Source organism: Palaemon carinicauda, chromosome 27, assembly GCF_036898095.1.
Source record: "Palaemon carinicauda isolate YSFRI2023 chromosome 27, ASM3689809v2, whole genome shotgun sequence".
Lineage (NCBI taxonomy): Eukaryota > Metazoa > Arthropoda > Malacostraca > Decapoda > Palaemonidae > Palaemon > Palaemon carinicauda.
The window spans coordinates 37,624,376-37,639,647 of NC_090751.1; the positions used below are offsets into that span (position 1 = coordinate 37,624,376).

The 15,272-nt window shown below is 42.8% G+C and overlaps 1 long non-coding RNA gene across 2 annotated transcripts in view; it reads right to left on the bottom strand.

Moving 5' to 3' along the window:
* The window catches only part of LOC137621161 (uncharacterized), a 52,932-nt gene that overhangs the window by 2,038 nt on the left and 35,622 nt on the right, over nucleotides 1–15,272 (bottom strand). For both annotated transcript variants that reach the window (XR_011040141.1, XR_011040142.1), the window contains exon 2: nucleotides 15,081–15,230. This is a non-coding gene — a long non-coding RNA (uncharacterized lncRNA). The remainder of the gene's footprint in view (nucleotides 1–15,080; nucleotides 15,231–15,272) is intronic.

Genomic DNA, 15,272 nt, shown 5'->3' on the forward strand with positions numbered 1-15,272 from the left:
GATGTAAAAAATTTTTTATAAAAGGTAAGCAAAAGCTAATTACTAATGTGCATGGTTTTCCTTTAGCAATATACAAGAAATTAAAAAAAATATCCTTTCAATAGTTTCTTAATTAAGAAACCAAAGGGGATAAAGCAAATCTCTTGCAAGTTTTATGATAGTTTGTCATACAGCATAGGATGAAAAACTTGAGGTGCTACATGTGAGCAACATACTGTACCTTGAATTCCATTAATACAGAAGTTCTCTTTTTAAATATCTAACCAAAAATAAAAGCAAATCTATTAGAAATATGTATAAATCTTAAATCCACCAATTACAAAGAATTTGACAATTAGATCTTAGGTAACAGGGCAATACCACATAACCCTGGAGCCTAAAGAGTGACAAAAAAACTGGAACTCTTGAAAATAAGAGTAATTGAAAATAAATTAAAACTAGGAATTACTTGAATAGAAAAAAAAAAATATGAGTGACACAAAACAATCAGTCTAATGAGTGCACAAAATAACTCATAAGACTAAGGTGTAGTAGATAAATCAATACACAACCAATTACACTAAATAATTGCATATGGAATATAGTGCTTCAAATAACTTATAAATCACTTCATTGTTCAATGAGTGCCAAAGACAACCCTAAAGAAGTGTTCTGAATAACACTAAAGATGAAAATGTCCAGAATAACCTCCAAGACAAAGGGTAACAAATAACTGAATAGACAAGAAAATGAGGCCAACATAACTAGCGTAGTGATGTCCTGAACAAACCAGCGTGTGCTACAACAAATTCTGCAAACTAGAGAATACTCAAACTAGTAAATTAAATGCAGTAATTACCCCAAATAGCTTATTGAATCAAGAAACTCAAACAACTCCATAGATAAAGGATTCCAAAATTACGGTATAGATTACTGAGAATACCAAGTATCCCAAATAATCTACTAAAAAACATTTAGAGCCTGAATTTCTCTACAATCCATAACTAAGGAGTTTCTCAAATAACTCCACAGACCAAGTCATACTATGAAATATGTTTTAAGCAAATCAGAACTAAGGAGTATGATCAAGAAAGCTTGGTAAACTAAGGCATTAGCCAATCTTTGCCCAAAGAAAATTCATAAAACAAGGGGAACTTTCCAAGACATTTGCAAACAGAAACTGCTTCCCCCCAAAAAAGGCTGAATATTAATGAAGCGCTTTATATCCCAAAGTGACCGAAAATATATCTTTAAAACAGAATTATCTAAAAAGAATCTGTTAACAAGGATTATTGACAAGCAACTCTATTGAGCAAGAAATGCCAAATGTAACTCAACAGACCAAAGAACAAACAAACAAGATATCAAAATTTACTCTAACAAGATACTTTAAACAAGGCTATATCACCCCCTCAAAACAACTAGTCAGAGAAGAATCTCTAAAACCAAACTGGCCCTTTCAAAACTATCAGCTAGTGTGGCTTAAACAAAAATTCCTTAAGACAAGCATAATTCTGAAACATAGAAAAGCCTTGTAAAGCTTTGCAAACCCAAGTATGAAGGGAAATAGTTTGAATTGATATGAGAAGATTATAATTCTTTACATAATTTTCTTAAAAATTTTAGCACCTAATTATAAGTACCAAAGAAAAAAAGCATAAATATACTGGTGTCCTTAAGGTGAATATCCCTGGAAACCAACATGAGAAATCATTACCATCAACAATTACTAGTTATTGGTTGCAATTGATTTTATCACATCATTTAATTCTCCAGATATCTAGGAATACTCTAAATTTGACTTCAATGCTTTTCTCCAGTAACAATTGTAGCAAAAGGATTTCAACTATATCTTAAAAAAATAGATAGTCAGGAAGCTATCAGGAACCCGATATCTAAAGGTAACTAATCTGTGATATTATCATTACATCTCCATATAAGATCCATATTTTCCCTATAAAAAACACAATAAACCTATTGAGAAAGAGAAATAAATTCTAAGTCTAAATTATCATCTTTCAGGACTTGACTAAGAACAAAGTTTCAAGCTATATAACCTCTGAATTTTGTAGAAAGCCTTAACTCTTGAAAAATGCTAGCATTTCCAACTCATTAAACCATCAACCATTAATCAAGGATAAAATATCAGCTCTCCACAAGGTTTAAAGTACGCTCATGAATGGAAGAGGCAAGGAACAGTGACATTTTCCTATCAAGCAGGACAACACCCTAGAGACTGACCATATACACATATGATCAGCATCCAAGCACCCTTTCCACCCAAGCTAGGACCAAGGAGGGCCAAGCAAAGGCTGCTGATGACTTAGCAAATAGACCTATAGGCTCCCCCAAAACCCCCATCCTTAGCTCACAAGGATGGTGAGGTTGCAGCTACCAAAGGAACTAACAAGTTTGAACGGGACGTTACCATATCGGTCGCCCCAAAAGATTTTGGATGGAACCTATAATCAGTTACTAACAACATGAACTTGATAGTTTAGCAAAATTTACCACCGTACGTACAACCAGTCAATTAACAGAAGGCAAGTATTATGATCTAATCAAATAATGTACAGCACACTATGCGCAGTTCTCCAGATTATTCAACATCATAAGCATGCTTCACATCAATCACAACAGAAAAAGTGGAACTAAATTACTGCTGCGGAAACTTGGTTCTTCAACAAAAGCATAAACAGAGAACTAAAAATGCACAACAATCATCATAGGTTTTATGTCATCAAGGTTCATATCATCATTATCATTAAGATAATCATCCTCATTATTACTAGCTAAGCTATAACTAAAGTTGGAAAACCAGGATACTATGAGCCAAAGGGCTCCAACAGAGAAAACAGCCCAGTGAGGAAAGGAAATAAGGAAGCAGGTAAAATAATGTGCCTGAGTGTACCCTCAAGCAAGAGAACTCTAACTCAATACAATTAAGACTGTATCATAATCCTGTGAGACATCAGAGGTGGAGCTGGGGGGAGAGTTACTGCTCCCCGCACTCTAGTTTTGGGGTGTTTGAATGTGTGTGGATGTAGTACGATAGAGTAAAAGATGTGAGATTGGAAGTATGTTTAGGAATAGAAAGATGGATATCTTGGCTTTGTGTGAGACAAAGATAAAAGGGAAAGGTGAAGTGATATTTGGTGAGATGTCTGGTAGAGTGTCTGGGATTGAAAGGGGAAGAGCAAGAGAAGGTGTGGCTTTATTGCTGAGTGAATGGATGACAGTTAAAGTAGTGGAATGGAAGGAAATATCATCTAGGTTAATGTGGGTAAAGGTTAGGTTGAGTAGGGAATGTTGGGCTTTTGTCAGTGCGTCTGGGCCAGGTTTTGAGAAAAGTGAAGAAGAATGGAATGAGTTCTAGAATGAATTAACTAGGTGTGTAGAAGGACTGGGTAGAAGGAATTATGTAGTTGTCATGGGTGACTTAAATGCTAGATTGGGCGCTGGAGAGGTAGAAGGTGTCATTGGGAAGTATGGCGCACCAGGTGAAAATGAGAGTGGTGAGACTGGTAGATATGTGTGCTGAGCAAGAGATGGTGATAAGTTCTAGTTTTTTTAAAAAGAAAGATAAAAACAAGTATACATGGGTAAGAGTGGCAAATGGAAGAGTGGTAGAAAGGGCATTAATGGATTACAGTATGTGTTGATAACTAAAAGAATGTTTGGAAGATTGAAAGATGTGCACGTGTTTAGGGGTATGGATAGCAGTAAGTCTGATCATTTTTTGGTGGAAAGAAAATTAGTTGTAGCAAAAGAGTGGGAGAATAGAGTAGGTGGATGTAAAAGGGAGCTAGTGAGGGTTGAAGAGCTAATAAAACCGGGGGTAAAAAGTATTTATCAAGAAAGGTTGAAAATGGCATATGACACAGTGAAAATAAGAGAAACTGGTAATTTAGAGGAGGAGTGGAAGTATGAAGAAGGGCAGTGAATGGTGGAATGAAGGAGTGAAGGTAAAAGTGGAAGAGAAAAAGAGGGCTTTTGAAGAATGGCTGCAGAGTAATAGTGTAGAGAAGTATGAAAGATATAGAAAAAAATGTGGAAGTAAAGCACAAGGAAAGTGAGGCAAAAAGGGCAGCTGACATGTGGTGGGGTCAGGGATTGGGTCATTCATATGAAGAGAATAAGAAGTTTTTGAAAGAAGTGAAGAGAGAAAGGAAGGCTGGTTCAAGAATTGAAGAGGCAGTGAAAGATGGAAATGGAAGGTTGTTAAAAGGAGAGACAAGGAAAAGGTGGACAGAATATTTTGAAGATTTACTGAATGTTGAGGATAATAGGGAGGCAGATATAATTGCTGTTGCAGGTGTTGAGGTGCCAGTGATGGGAGATAAGAATGAGAGAGAGATTACAAGAGAAGAAGTGAGGAGAGCACTCACTAGATGAAACGAGAGTAGGAAAAGCATCTGGTATGGATGGTGTGAGAGCCGAGATGTTGAAGAAAGGGGGTGAGACTGTACTTGAATGGTTGGTGAGATTGTTTAATATGATATTTTTATATTAAAATAAATTTTTGAATATACTTACCCGGTGGATATATATATATATAGCTAACGTCTCCGACGGTCGGCAGCTGATTCAAAACTCGTGGGCGATCGAGGTGTTGGGTTGCTGAGTGTACACTAGCGCCACCACTTGGCAGGATACAATCACTATTCCCAAGTTCTCCAGTTCTTCTCAGCCTGTAGGGTCTCTAGAGGGGCGGAAGGGAGGGCATTAAATTATATATATCCACCGGGTAAGTATATTCAAAAATTTATTTTAATAAGAAAATATCATTTTTAAATATTTAACTTGGCCGGTGGATATATATATAGCTGATTCACACCCTTGGTGGAGGGTAAGAGACCAGCATTAAACATTGTAGGAATATAGCTCAAGAGTTTTGATATAAAACAAACTTAAGGATATCTGATAAGGAAGCTGACTTTTCTGATACTTTGCCTCATTAGTCCGCTATCCTTATGAAGCCCAGCGATCCACTCAGGGAGCTGAAAGACCTCTAGGAGCTGCCATATCTGGGGTGAACACCCCTATGACAGGACTTCCACCAATACCCTTGATCTGGGCGCTCTCAAGAAACAAGCTTGACCACCCGCTAAAATCAAATGATTGCGTAAGACTGTACCAGTCTCCACATACAACCAAAAAGATAATACTTTCAAGAGAAGAAAAAAGCTATTAGGATAAGGGGAATGTAATGGTTGAACCTTCACCCACTACTGCATTCGCTGCTACGAATGGTCCCAAAGTGTAGCAATACTCGTAAAGAGTCTGGACATTCTTTAAATAATGTGAAGGGAACACAGATTTACTCTTCCAGTAGGTTGGTCCATAATGCTTCGTAAGGAACGATTTTGCTTAAAAGCCATTGACGTTGCCACAGCTCTGCCTTCATAAGTCTTTACTTTCAATAATCGAAGGTCAGTCTCACTGCAGTAAGCGTGAGCCTCTCTAATTAAGAGCCTGAAAAAATACGATAAGGCATTCTTAGACATCGGTAAGGAGGGCTTCTTGGCTGAACAACATAAAGACTCAGATTCACCACAAAATTTTTGGTTCTATCGATGTAAAATTTAAGTGTTCTCACAGGTCATAGGACTCTCTCTATCTTGTTACCAACCACATCTGACAGGTTGGGGATCTCAAAAGATTTAGGCTATGGATGGGAAGGACGCTCATTCTTGGCTAAGAAACCAAGCTGCGAAGAGCATACTGCCTTACCAGTACAGAAGCTGACGTTCTTACTGAAGGCATGAACCTCACTAACTCTTTTTGCAGCAGCAAGACTTACTAAGAGAAATGTTTTCAGAGTAAGATTTTTAAAAGAAGTAAAGTGCCAAGGTTCAAAATTTCTCAGACATCAGAAATTTAAGGACACATCCAGGTTCCAAGCTGGCGTCATTACTTCATGCTTCTTGGAAGTCTCGAAAGACTTGAGAAGGTCTTGAAGGACTTTATTGCTCGAGAGGTCTAGGTTCCTGTGTCTGAACACTGCAGCTAACATGCTCCTTTAACCTTTAATGGTAGAGGCAGAAAAGTTATGTACATTCCTAAGGTGTAGCAGGAAGTCAGCGATTTGAGCTATGGAGGTATAGGACGAGGAAAAGGAGGTGGCCTTGCACCGATCTCGAAATACCTCTCATATAGACTGGTAGAACCTGATGGTAGAGGATCCCCTTGCTCTGGTAATTGCTCTAGCTGCCTCCTTCGAAAAACCCTCGAGCTCCAGAGAGTCTTTGATAATCTGAAGGCAGTTAGATGAAGCGTGTGGAGACTTTGATGGAACCTCTTCATTGAGAAGATCCAATTGCCTTGGCAGGCTTCTTGAAAAGTCCACCATTCACTGATGTACCTTGGTGAACCATTCTCTTGATGGTCAGAGGGGAGCAACCAATATCAACTTGGTCCCTACGTGAGAGGCAAACTTCTGTAGGACTTTGTAAATTATCTTGAATGGGGGAAATGCATACACCTCCAGGTGAGACCAGTCCAGTAAGAACGAATCGACGTGGACTAACCCTGGATCTGGTACTGGAGAGCAGTAAGAAGAAAGCCCCTTCGTTATTGAGGTTGCGAACAGTTCTATGGACAGACGTTCTCATATCCGCCATAGTTTCTCGTACACCTCCTGATGAAGAGTCCATTCCGTGGGAATGACTTGGCTTCTTCTGCTTAGGCAGTTTGACATTCCTTTCTCCCTGAATAAACCTTGTAAGTAAGGTGATGTTTCTTTCCTTCGATCAAACTAGGAGAACCTTTGCAGTTGAGTAAAGGGACTGCGAGTGGGTCCCGCCTTGCTTAGCGATGCAGTCTAACGCTGTGGTGTTGTTTGCGTTCACCTGCACCACTTTGTTTCGAATCAGTCTTTGAAACTTTGCAGGGCTAAAAGAACTGCTAGAATCTCCTTCTGGTTGATATGAAGCTTTATGTGGTCTTTGGTCCAAAGGCCCGAGCACTCTAGAGTGTTTAGTGTTGCTCCCCACCCAGCGTCCGAAGCATCTGAGAACAACACATAGTCTGTGTTCTTGTGGGCAAGAGAGAGGCCTTCCTGATGTCTGAGATTGACATTCCACCATTTCAAGCAAGTCATGATCGTTTCTGGAAGTGGAATGGACACTTCTTCTAAGCCCTTCTCCCTGTCCCAATGGTGGTTGAGGTGAAAATGGAGAGGGTGAAGATTGAGTCTTCCTAGGGAGACAAACTGCTCCAGAGACGAGAGTGTTCCCAGTGGACTCATCCACATCCTTATAGAGCAACTGCTCCTTTTTTGATAAAGATGAATCTTTAAGAAAGCTTGCTCGAGTATTGATGGTGATGGAAAAGCCCGAAAAACTAGACTCCGTATCTCCATCCTCAAATAGATAATAGTTTGAGATGGGGTCAGTTGAGACTTCTCCTTGTTACTAGGAGACCTAAGTCCTTCACTAGGGTCAAGGTCCATCTGAGGTCCTTCAGACAGCGAATGAAGGATGACGCCCTGAGTAGCCAGTCGTCTAAGTAAAAGGAGGCTCTGACACCTGTCGAGTGCAGGAAGCTCGCCACGTTCCGCATGAGCTTCATGAGAACCAGAGGAGCAGTGCTGAGACCGAAGCACAGAGCTCGAAATTGGAACACTTCCTTCCCATACACGATCCTTAGATTTAGTTGGAAGGTCGGATGGATAGGGATAAGGAAGTAATCGTCCTGGAGATCGAGTGAGGCCATCCAATCGCTTTCCATTACTGCTGCAAGCACAGACTTGGAAGTTTCCAAAGTGAACTTTGTTTTCTGGATAAAAACATTGAGTGCACTCACATCCAGCACTGGTCTCCAACCTCCTGAGTTCTTTGGAACTAACAGAGGAGGTTGTAAAACCTAGAGACTGAAGGTTTAGAAAACTTCACCACAATTCCCTTCTCTAACAAGAAAGACACCTGTATGTGCAAAGCTTGTCTTCTTGCTTCCTCTAGGTATCTGGGAGAAAGATCTATCGGCTTTTGGACAAGAGGAGGTTTCTTTACAAAAGGTATAATGTACCCTTCTTCAACAAGAGGACAGACCATTGGTCTGCTCCTGTTCCTTCCTAAGCCTGCCAGAAGTTCTTCAATCCAGCTGGAGGGAAGGCAAAGACTGACTTGCTAAGATTTCTTATAGTCTTCAACCATTCTCTCAGCAAACGTAACTCTCTCAGAATACCGAGAGAGCACGAATTTAGAACAAGAGGGAGCTGTAGCAGCCAACCCTAAAGTGAATTCTGAAAAAGGCGAGCGTGGAGCAGCAGGAACAAAATGCGAAGGAAAAACTTCCTTGAAAACAGTCATGATCTTCTTAACTTGAGATATAAAGATTGTTATGCAGAACTAGGTTCCTCTACTTCAGACAAGATACCCAAAGGTACAACTGGAAAGGAGAAATATCCTCTTCCTCCTCAGAATAAACTTCATCCGAAAGTCTATGTCTCTACTTGGTTGAGATCCTTTAAGAAGTCGCGATGGAAAAGCTTGACAACTAGCATCAACCTGTCGATGAAGAACAGGTAGAGGTTGAAGGACGACTTCACGTCGGGACTGCATCGACGTCACTTTGGGACTGCATCGACGTCACGTCGTGACTGCGGTGTCTGACGTTCAACATCATGTCGTGACTGCAGCTCGACGTCACGGTTGGACTATAAGGACTGACGTTCGACGTCACGTCAAGATTTACGATCAGTATCTCACTTGACAGCAAGGTTAATACTAGGGCTTACGTCAGCATGACTTAAAGCCTCACGCTTAGATTATTATAGAGGTTTGTGGAAGATTGGCGCAGACACCCTCCAGGCGTGAAGTTTCAGGAAGTGGATCCTCCCGTGGGGATTACCACTGTGTGGCTGCGTCAAAAGACGGGGTTCTGGGGGCACGAACCTCGGCACTTGAACCAGCAAGGAAAGGAGATCTGTGTACCACTCTCTGCCTGGCCAAGCCGGAGCTATTAGAGTTAGCTTGCAGTTCTGAGAGATCTTGATTTTGTTGATCACCTTTCTGAGCAGGCAAAAGGGAGGGAAGGCATATGCGTCCAGGTTGTCTCAGGAGTGTTGGAGGATGTCCTGGATCACTAGTCTGGAACTGGGGACCCATAGCGGGGAAGCTTCGCATTCAGAGGTGGCGAACAGATATATTGTGGGTAAACCCCACAAAGCTATTACTGTCTTGGCTACTCGAGGGTCAAAAGACCATTCTCCACTCAGCACTTGGTGATGCCTACTCAGCCGATCCGCCACAATGTTTCTCCGGCCCGGAATAAACCTGGCTGAAAGAGAAATGTTGTGGCTTTCTGCCCACTGGCAGATCTGGACTGCTAACAGACAGAGGTCTCTTGCCAGAGTACCCAATTGTTTGTTGATGTACGAGACGGCTGTGGAGTTGTCGCTCACCAGAACCACCTCTCGTCCGTGTAGATCTTCTACAAAGAATTTTAGGCCTTTCCAGGCAGCTAATAATTGTAGGTGGTTTATATGGAGAGACTTCTTTATCGGAGATCAAACTCCTGATGTTAATTTGGGGCTTAGGTGGGAACCCCATCCCTGTAGCGACGCTTCCGAAAAGAGTTTTAACTTCGGACTCGGGTTTTGGAGGGGAATGCCCTTTTGGGTGTTCTCTCTGGTCGACCACCAATGAAGATCTTGTAGCACCAGACTTGGGACCTCCAATGCCAAGAATGGGGAATCTGACTTTTGAGACCAATGGGTCTTCAGATGCCATTGGAGACTTCTGATTCTTGACCTCCTGCCTGGAACTAGTTTCTTCAGAGAGGCAAGATGGCCCAGAAGACACTGCCACAACTTGGCTGAAGGTGGTAGTGGAGACAAGAGATGGGTGATGGAGTGATCCGGTCTCCGAAGCCTGTCTTCCGACGGAAACACTCTCCCTGCCTGGGTGTTGATGGACATACCCAGATAGTTCAAGACTTGGGTCGAGGTTAAGCAAGACTTCTCTGCGTTTACAAGGATCCCCAGACCCTTGCAAAGACTCAGAAGTCTTCTCAGATGATCCAGAGCTAGCTCCTTGGATGAGGCCAGGAGTAGCCAATCCTCCAGATATCTTAGCAGATGAATTCCATGCTTGTGCACCCACGAAGATACGAGTTCGAAGATCTTCGTAAAGACCTGTGGGGCAGTCGAGAGGCCGAAACACAGGACTTTGAACTCAAAGATTCGACCCTGAGCCAGGAAGCGTAGGAATTTCTGAGATGTGCGATGGATTGGCACTTGGAAATAAGCATCTCTCAAGTCTACGGATGCCATGAAGTCTCCTGGGCGTACTGCTTGGGTGACGGAAGCCGCTGTCTCCATTTTGAATGGAGTCTGCTTCACGAACTGGTTCAGAGTCGAAAGATGTATTACTGGTCTCCAACCTCCCGAGGCTTTCTCTACCAGAAAGAGGCGACAGAAAAACCCTGGGGAAGAGTCGGAGACCTCTTGAATGGGGTCTTTAAGAAGCATGCTCTGTATATCCCGACCCAGGGCTTGCTTTTTCCCGGGATCTCGAGGGACCTGGGAGGACAAGATCAGGGGAGGAATAAGGAGGAGGAGGAGAGTCTATGAAGGGAATGCGGTATCCCCAACGAAGCACCCTTATGGTCCATTGCATGGCCCCTATAGCTTTCCAACTCCTCCAACTACCCTGCAGGCACCCCCCTACACATTGTGAGGGGGGAGTCGAGACCCTATTTCTGTCTAGGGTTCCTCCCTCTGCCTCTAGCCTTAGGAGGAGCCGACTTTCCTCTGCCCATAGGTTTGGGTGTAAAAGAGGGGCGGCTGGGGTTCTTTGCTGGCAGTGGAGAAGCGGTTGTTGCCTTGGGTTGTGGAGTTGGCTGCTGTTGTATTGGACAAAAGGAAGCAGCCTTTTGCATTGCAGTGTCCTGTGTCTCCTTCCTCCAAGTCTCTAAGGTAGAGGAGACTGCTTGTCTAGAGAGGAGGAGAGGTTGTAGGAGATCAGAGTTCCTCAAATCATATTTCTCAGATTTTCCGATGCTCCTATGCAGTCAGGAGACTACCGATTCCCTCCTTTTGAGAATCCAGTTGCCCCACATCGTTGCAGCGTAGCTGTTAGAAATTCCATTGTCTTGGCCCCAGCAGCCAGGACTTCCTGCAGAGACTGCATGGAATTTTGATTTGAAAGGTCCTCGTGACTTGCAAGGTAGCCCACTGTGCCAGACCATGTGTCAAACCAGGAAAGTGCCTCTAAAAGGGACATTGACGCTGCTTCCATTGTCGAGGCTTCTGCTGTGGTAAAGGAGACTGGAAGGGAAGAAAGTCTCTCTGCAGAGCAGCCAGGTGTAAGCCTTGCTGTGAGGGGATCAAGTGTTAGAGGCGAAGGGTTGGCGTCTCTGACCTTGTAAAAGCGCCTTTGCCTCGAAAAAGGAAACAGCAGCAACTTAAGGGATCCTTGAGACTTCAAGAAATTTGTTTCCCCCGAGACCACCGGCGAGACCTTCCTCAGACGGCCTGCGGTGTGAATAGACCAGGGAAGTTCGATTCTGGTCTTAGGGTTAGGTGGAGGACGACATAGTCTGCCTAAAGCTGGAGCGTTGATATGACGAGGCGATAGGTGTAAATCTCCGAGACCTGAGATATTACACATCGTTCTTAGAGCCCTTAGATAAGCGGACTCTAAGTCTTTTGATGGTAGCTCCTCCGAGGAATCCTCAGGTCGCGCTAATTCCTCGTGAGGGAGGGCGGTAGAAGCCCGAATGTCTGAAGGTAACGGCGAGGTAACATACTCCATTGCCGACAATCCAGAGGAAGGCTGAGCGCTGGTTGATGGCACTGCGCGCGCAAAATCCTGCCTGGAAGTTGAAGGTTGATCGCCGGCCTGGCCTTTCACCTCTGTTCTCAGCCGAAGAGGAGAAGGGCTGAACCCCTACGCCTTCTTCCGAAGTTCTCGCGAAGCCCATATTTCGTAATTCATTAGAAAGTACCGGAATGGGTGCTGTTGTCTGAAACACGAGGGCGCGGAGAATGACCTCGCGCGGAAATGTCTGAAGACTTGCGCGCTTGGAAGTTTGGCGTACGGAAGCGCTCTCTCTGATGATACTAAGCGACAGCAAGAAGAAGTGTTCTCTCTCACCTTCCCAGCGCGAGCTGAGCTCCTCGCGAAGAAATGTGAAGGAGAGGAATCGCGCTCAGAGTGTTCTCTTCCCTAGGTTGCGCTCTGGGGACGATCAGATTTAACCTCGCCCCAACGGGAGCGCTTACTACGCTTGAGAGAAATCTCTCGTGAAGAAGAGCGCCAATGTCTCGTAGAGCTCTTCTTATAGCGCCTAGATGATTTCCCGCGAGAGGGAAGACGATCGCAAGGCCGAACGATAGCGCGAAGAAGTATTCCTCCCATGTTTGTGACGAGAGCACTTATTGTGTATCGGCGAAACATTTCGTGAAGAGATAGAAGGCGAGGAAGAACAAGACTATGACGTCTCTTCCTATGTCACCTCTCTCTCCGACGAGAACGTCTTGGCGAAGGAGAGCGAGCTCTCCTTTTCCTCTTCTCTCTCTCTCTCCTATTCTCTAAGAAGGACGAATACGAGGAGGAGGAGGAGCAATCACGATGATCACGCTTGCGACGTTGTTTCATCGTAATGCAAGCAAGGAGTGAAGTAGGCTCCGCAGGAGCTGACGTTATTACCTCCGCTGACACTTCAGCAACTGCCGATTGAGCTGATGGGATATTGGCGAGGTCCGGAACTCCCGAGGGTTCAAAAACAGAAGGGACCTGAGGTAAAACTGTGCCAGCGAGGAACTGGTTCCACACCTCCACCGAAGGAGAACCAGGAAGTCCAAGGGCAGGCCATACCGCTCACACGTTATCTGGAATAGAAGCAGTAATAGAGTTATTTCCGATGACGGACGAAACTATCCCACTGGGGGGGGGGGAACTTGATTCGCCTGTCCCGGGAGAATGGGTGTTAGGTCAATGGTGCCGCTCTTCCTTGACTTCCCCCCGGAGGAAGGAGGCAAGGAAGAGTCTGAAGGAAGAGATCAAGGGGCAGAAGAAGCCCGAGACTCCTTACCTTTCGACAGCGAACCTGGAGGTAACGAATCCTTCTTGGACTTCTTCTTCTTCCTCTTCATGGACTTATCCCACTGCATAGGCGACCATTCCTTACATACTCTGCATGAAGGGCATAGGGAATGAGGATCCACCTCCGGTGGTGACATAAATGTGCCACAAGACTTCGGAGGAATCCCGGGACACTTTCTCAAATTAGAGGACATCACATCTAATTAAAGAGAAAAAAGAAAAAGTTAATGAAAAAACACACTTAAAGAAAGGCTAGTCTGCCAGTCAAACAAAAGCGGGAGCAGCGGTGTTACCACTGCGAAAGCTAGAATTCGATTGAAGGTACTCAGTAGCTACCGGCCAGCAGTCCCCCACCCCCAACAGGGGGATAACTACCGGCCCGGTCGTTAAAGACCTTGGTAAGCTTCTCTGCCGTATTTTCCAGCTCGCGCTAGAATATCTCCTATAGTAAAGAATGAGGGTTTGTAATTAGTGTAGGAACAAATGTCCTTTAATGTAAGCTCATTAGTACATAATTGTATCACACATGTAAAAATTAATAAACATATCCATATATATAAATAAAAGTGAAATATATAAAGTAAAAGTTAAAAAGGATCAGTGACTTGGGATGAGACTAAAAAACTAGATCGCTAAGGACTACGTTTTCTCTCTTTCTCTCTCTGTACAGTGACTTGGGACGAGAACAACAAACTAGAACGCGAAGGACTATGTTTTATCTCTCCCTGTACAGTGACTTGGGATGAGAATAAAAAACTAGATCGTGAAGAATTACGTTTTCTCTCCCCCTCTCCTTATACAGTGACTTGGGACGAGAATAAATATCTGAATCGAGAAGAACAACGTTTCTCACTCTCAATCTCCCTGTATAGTGACTTGGGACGAGAAAAAAGATTTGGATCGTTCTCTCTCTCTCTTGTTACGAGAGTACTGGTTCACTCACTCTTCGTCAATAAAAGGATATTTGACTAAAAAAAAATACTAAAAGGACTAAGAAATTGCAAGATAACATGTTCCTTTTATTTAGTATTTGAAAAACTTCAGTTTGTAAGAAGAACGAACTAAACGTCAAACTCTTATGCAAAGTGAAATCGTGATTCTCTCTCTCTATCGTAACGATAGAGTGCAAACTGCATAGCATAAATAAACTTAAGGCTAGTTCATCTTTGAAAACAGATCGAAGACTATTCAAAGAAATTTTTTTTTTTAAAAGACAAAAATTCACTTAAAATTTTCTAAAAATATTCATCTCATCGATCCATAAAATACAAAATTTCTCTCGGCATTTAATACAAATGGAGTGAGGATCAATGAGGCCTAAGTAAGGCGGATGAGATATAAAAATAAAGAGGTAAATCTATAAATATCAACAAGAATTTATAAAGTGATAAAATAAATACTAAAACCTTAAAGCCTTTCACATACTTCCCATACACTGGGGGAAGGGTCGGCCATATTCTCTCTCTCTATCGTGGAAAATCCAGAGATAAAAAAAAAGGGTAAAAATTTTTCTCTCTCTTCAAAAAGAGTTTCTCTTGAAGATCTTTATTGTTTGAGAAAGTTGAAAGAATAACCATCCAGTCGAAAGCCAAAAACCATAAACAAGTACTTCACCAATTGTTGAAAACTTGAGGTTAGCGCGAGCCAAGAAACCAATGTTGACACTTAACTCGGCAGAGAAGAACTGGAGAACTTTGGAATAGTGATGGTATCCTGCCAAGTGGTGGCGCTAGTGTACACCCAGCAACCCAACACCTTGATCGCCTGCGAGTTTTGAATCGGCTGTCGACCGTCGGAGACGTTAGCTATATACTGTATATATCCACCAGCTAAGTTAAATATTTAAAAATGACAACTATATTGCACAGACAACTACAGATTTTAGGATCTAGAGAAAAATTTTAATTTTGCAGTTGAATTCTAACATCTTTGGAGTTAAATTCTAACAGCTAACTTAAAACAGATTAATTGGTCAATATCAAGGTACTTTGAGCCTCATTGTAAACGGATCTTTATAAGAATTTAGAAAATTATCAATTCTCCCCACACCTAAAACCATGGCATGTATTTTTTTCATGAAGTCACAGGTCCCAAAATCGTCTCGCACAGTAGAAGTTTTCTTGTTGTTATTGGACATCACCATTAGGCTACATATGCCATCAATCATTTGTTAATCTCAAGCAAGTGACCAACTGTATCCTGAAAAAAAACATTAAATGAATTACTCCTTTTACAACTTAG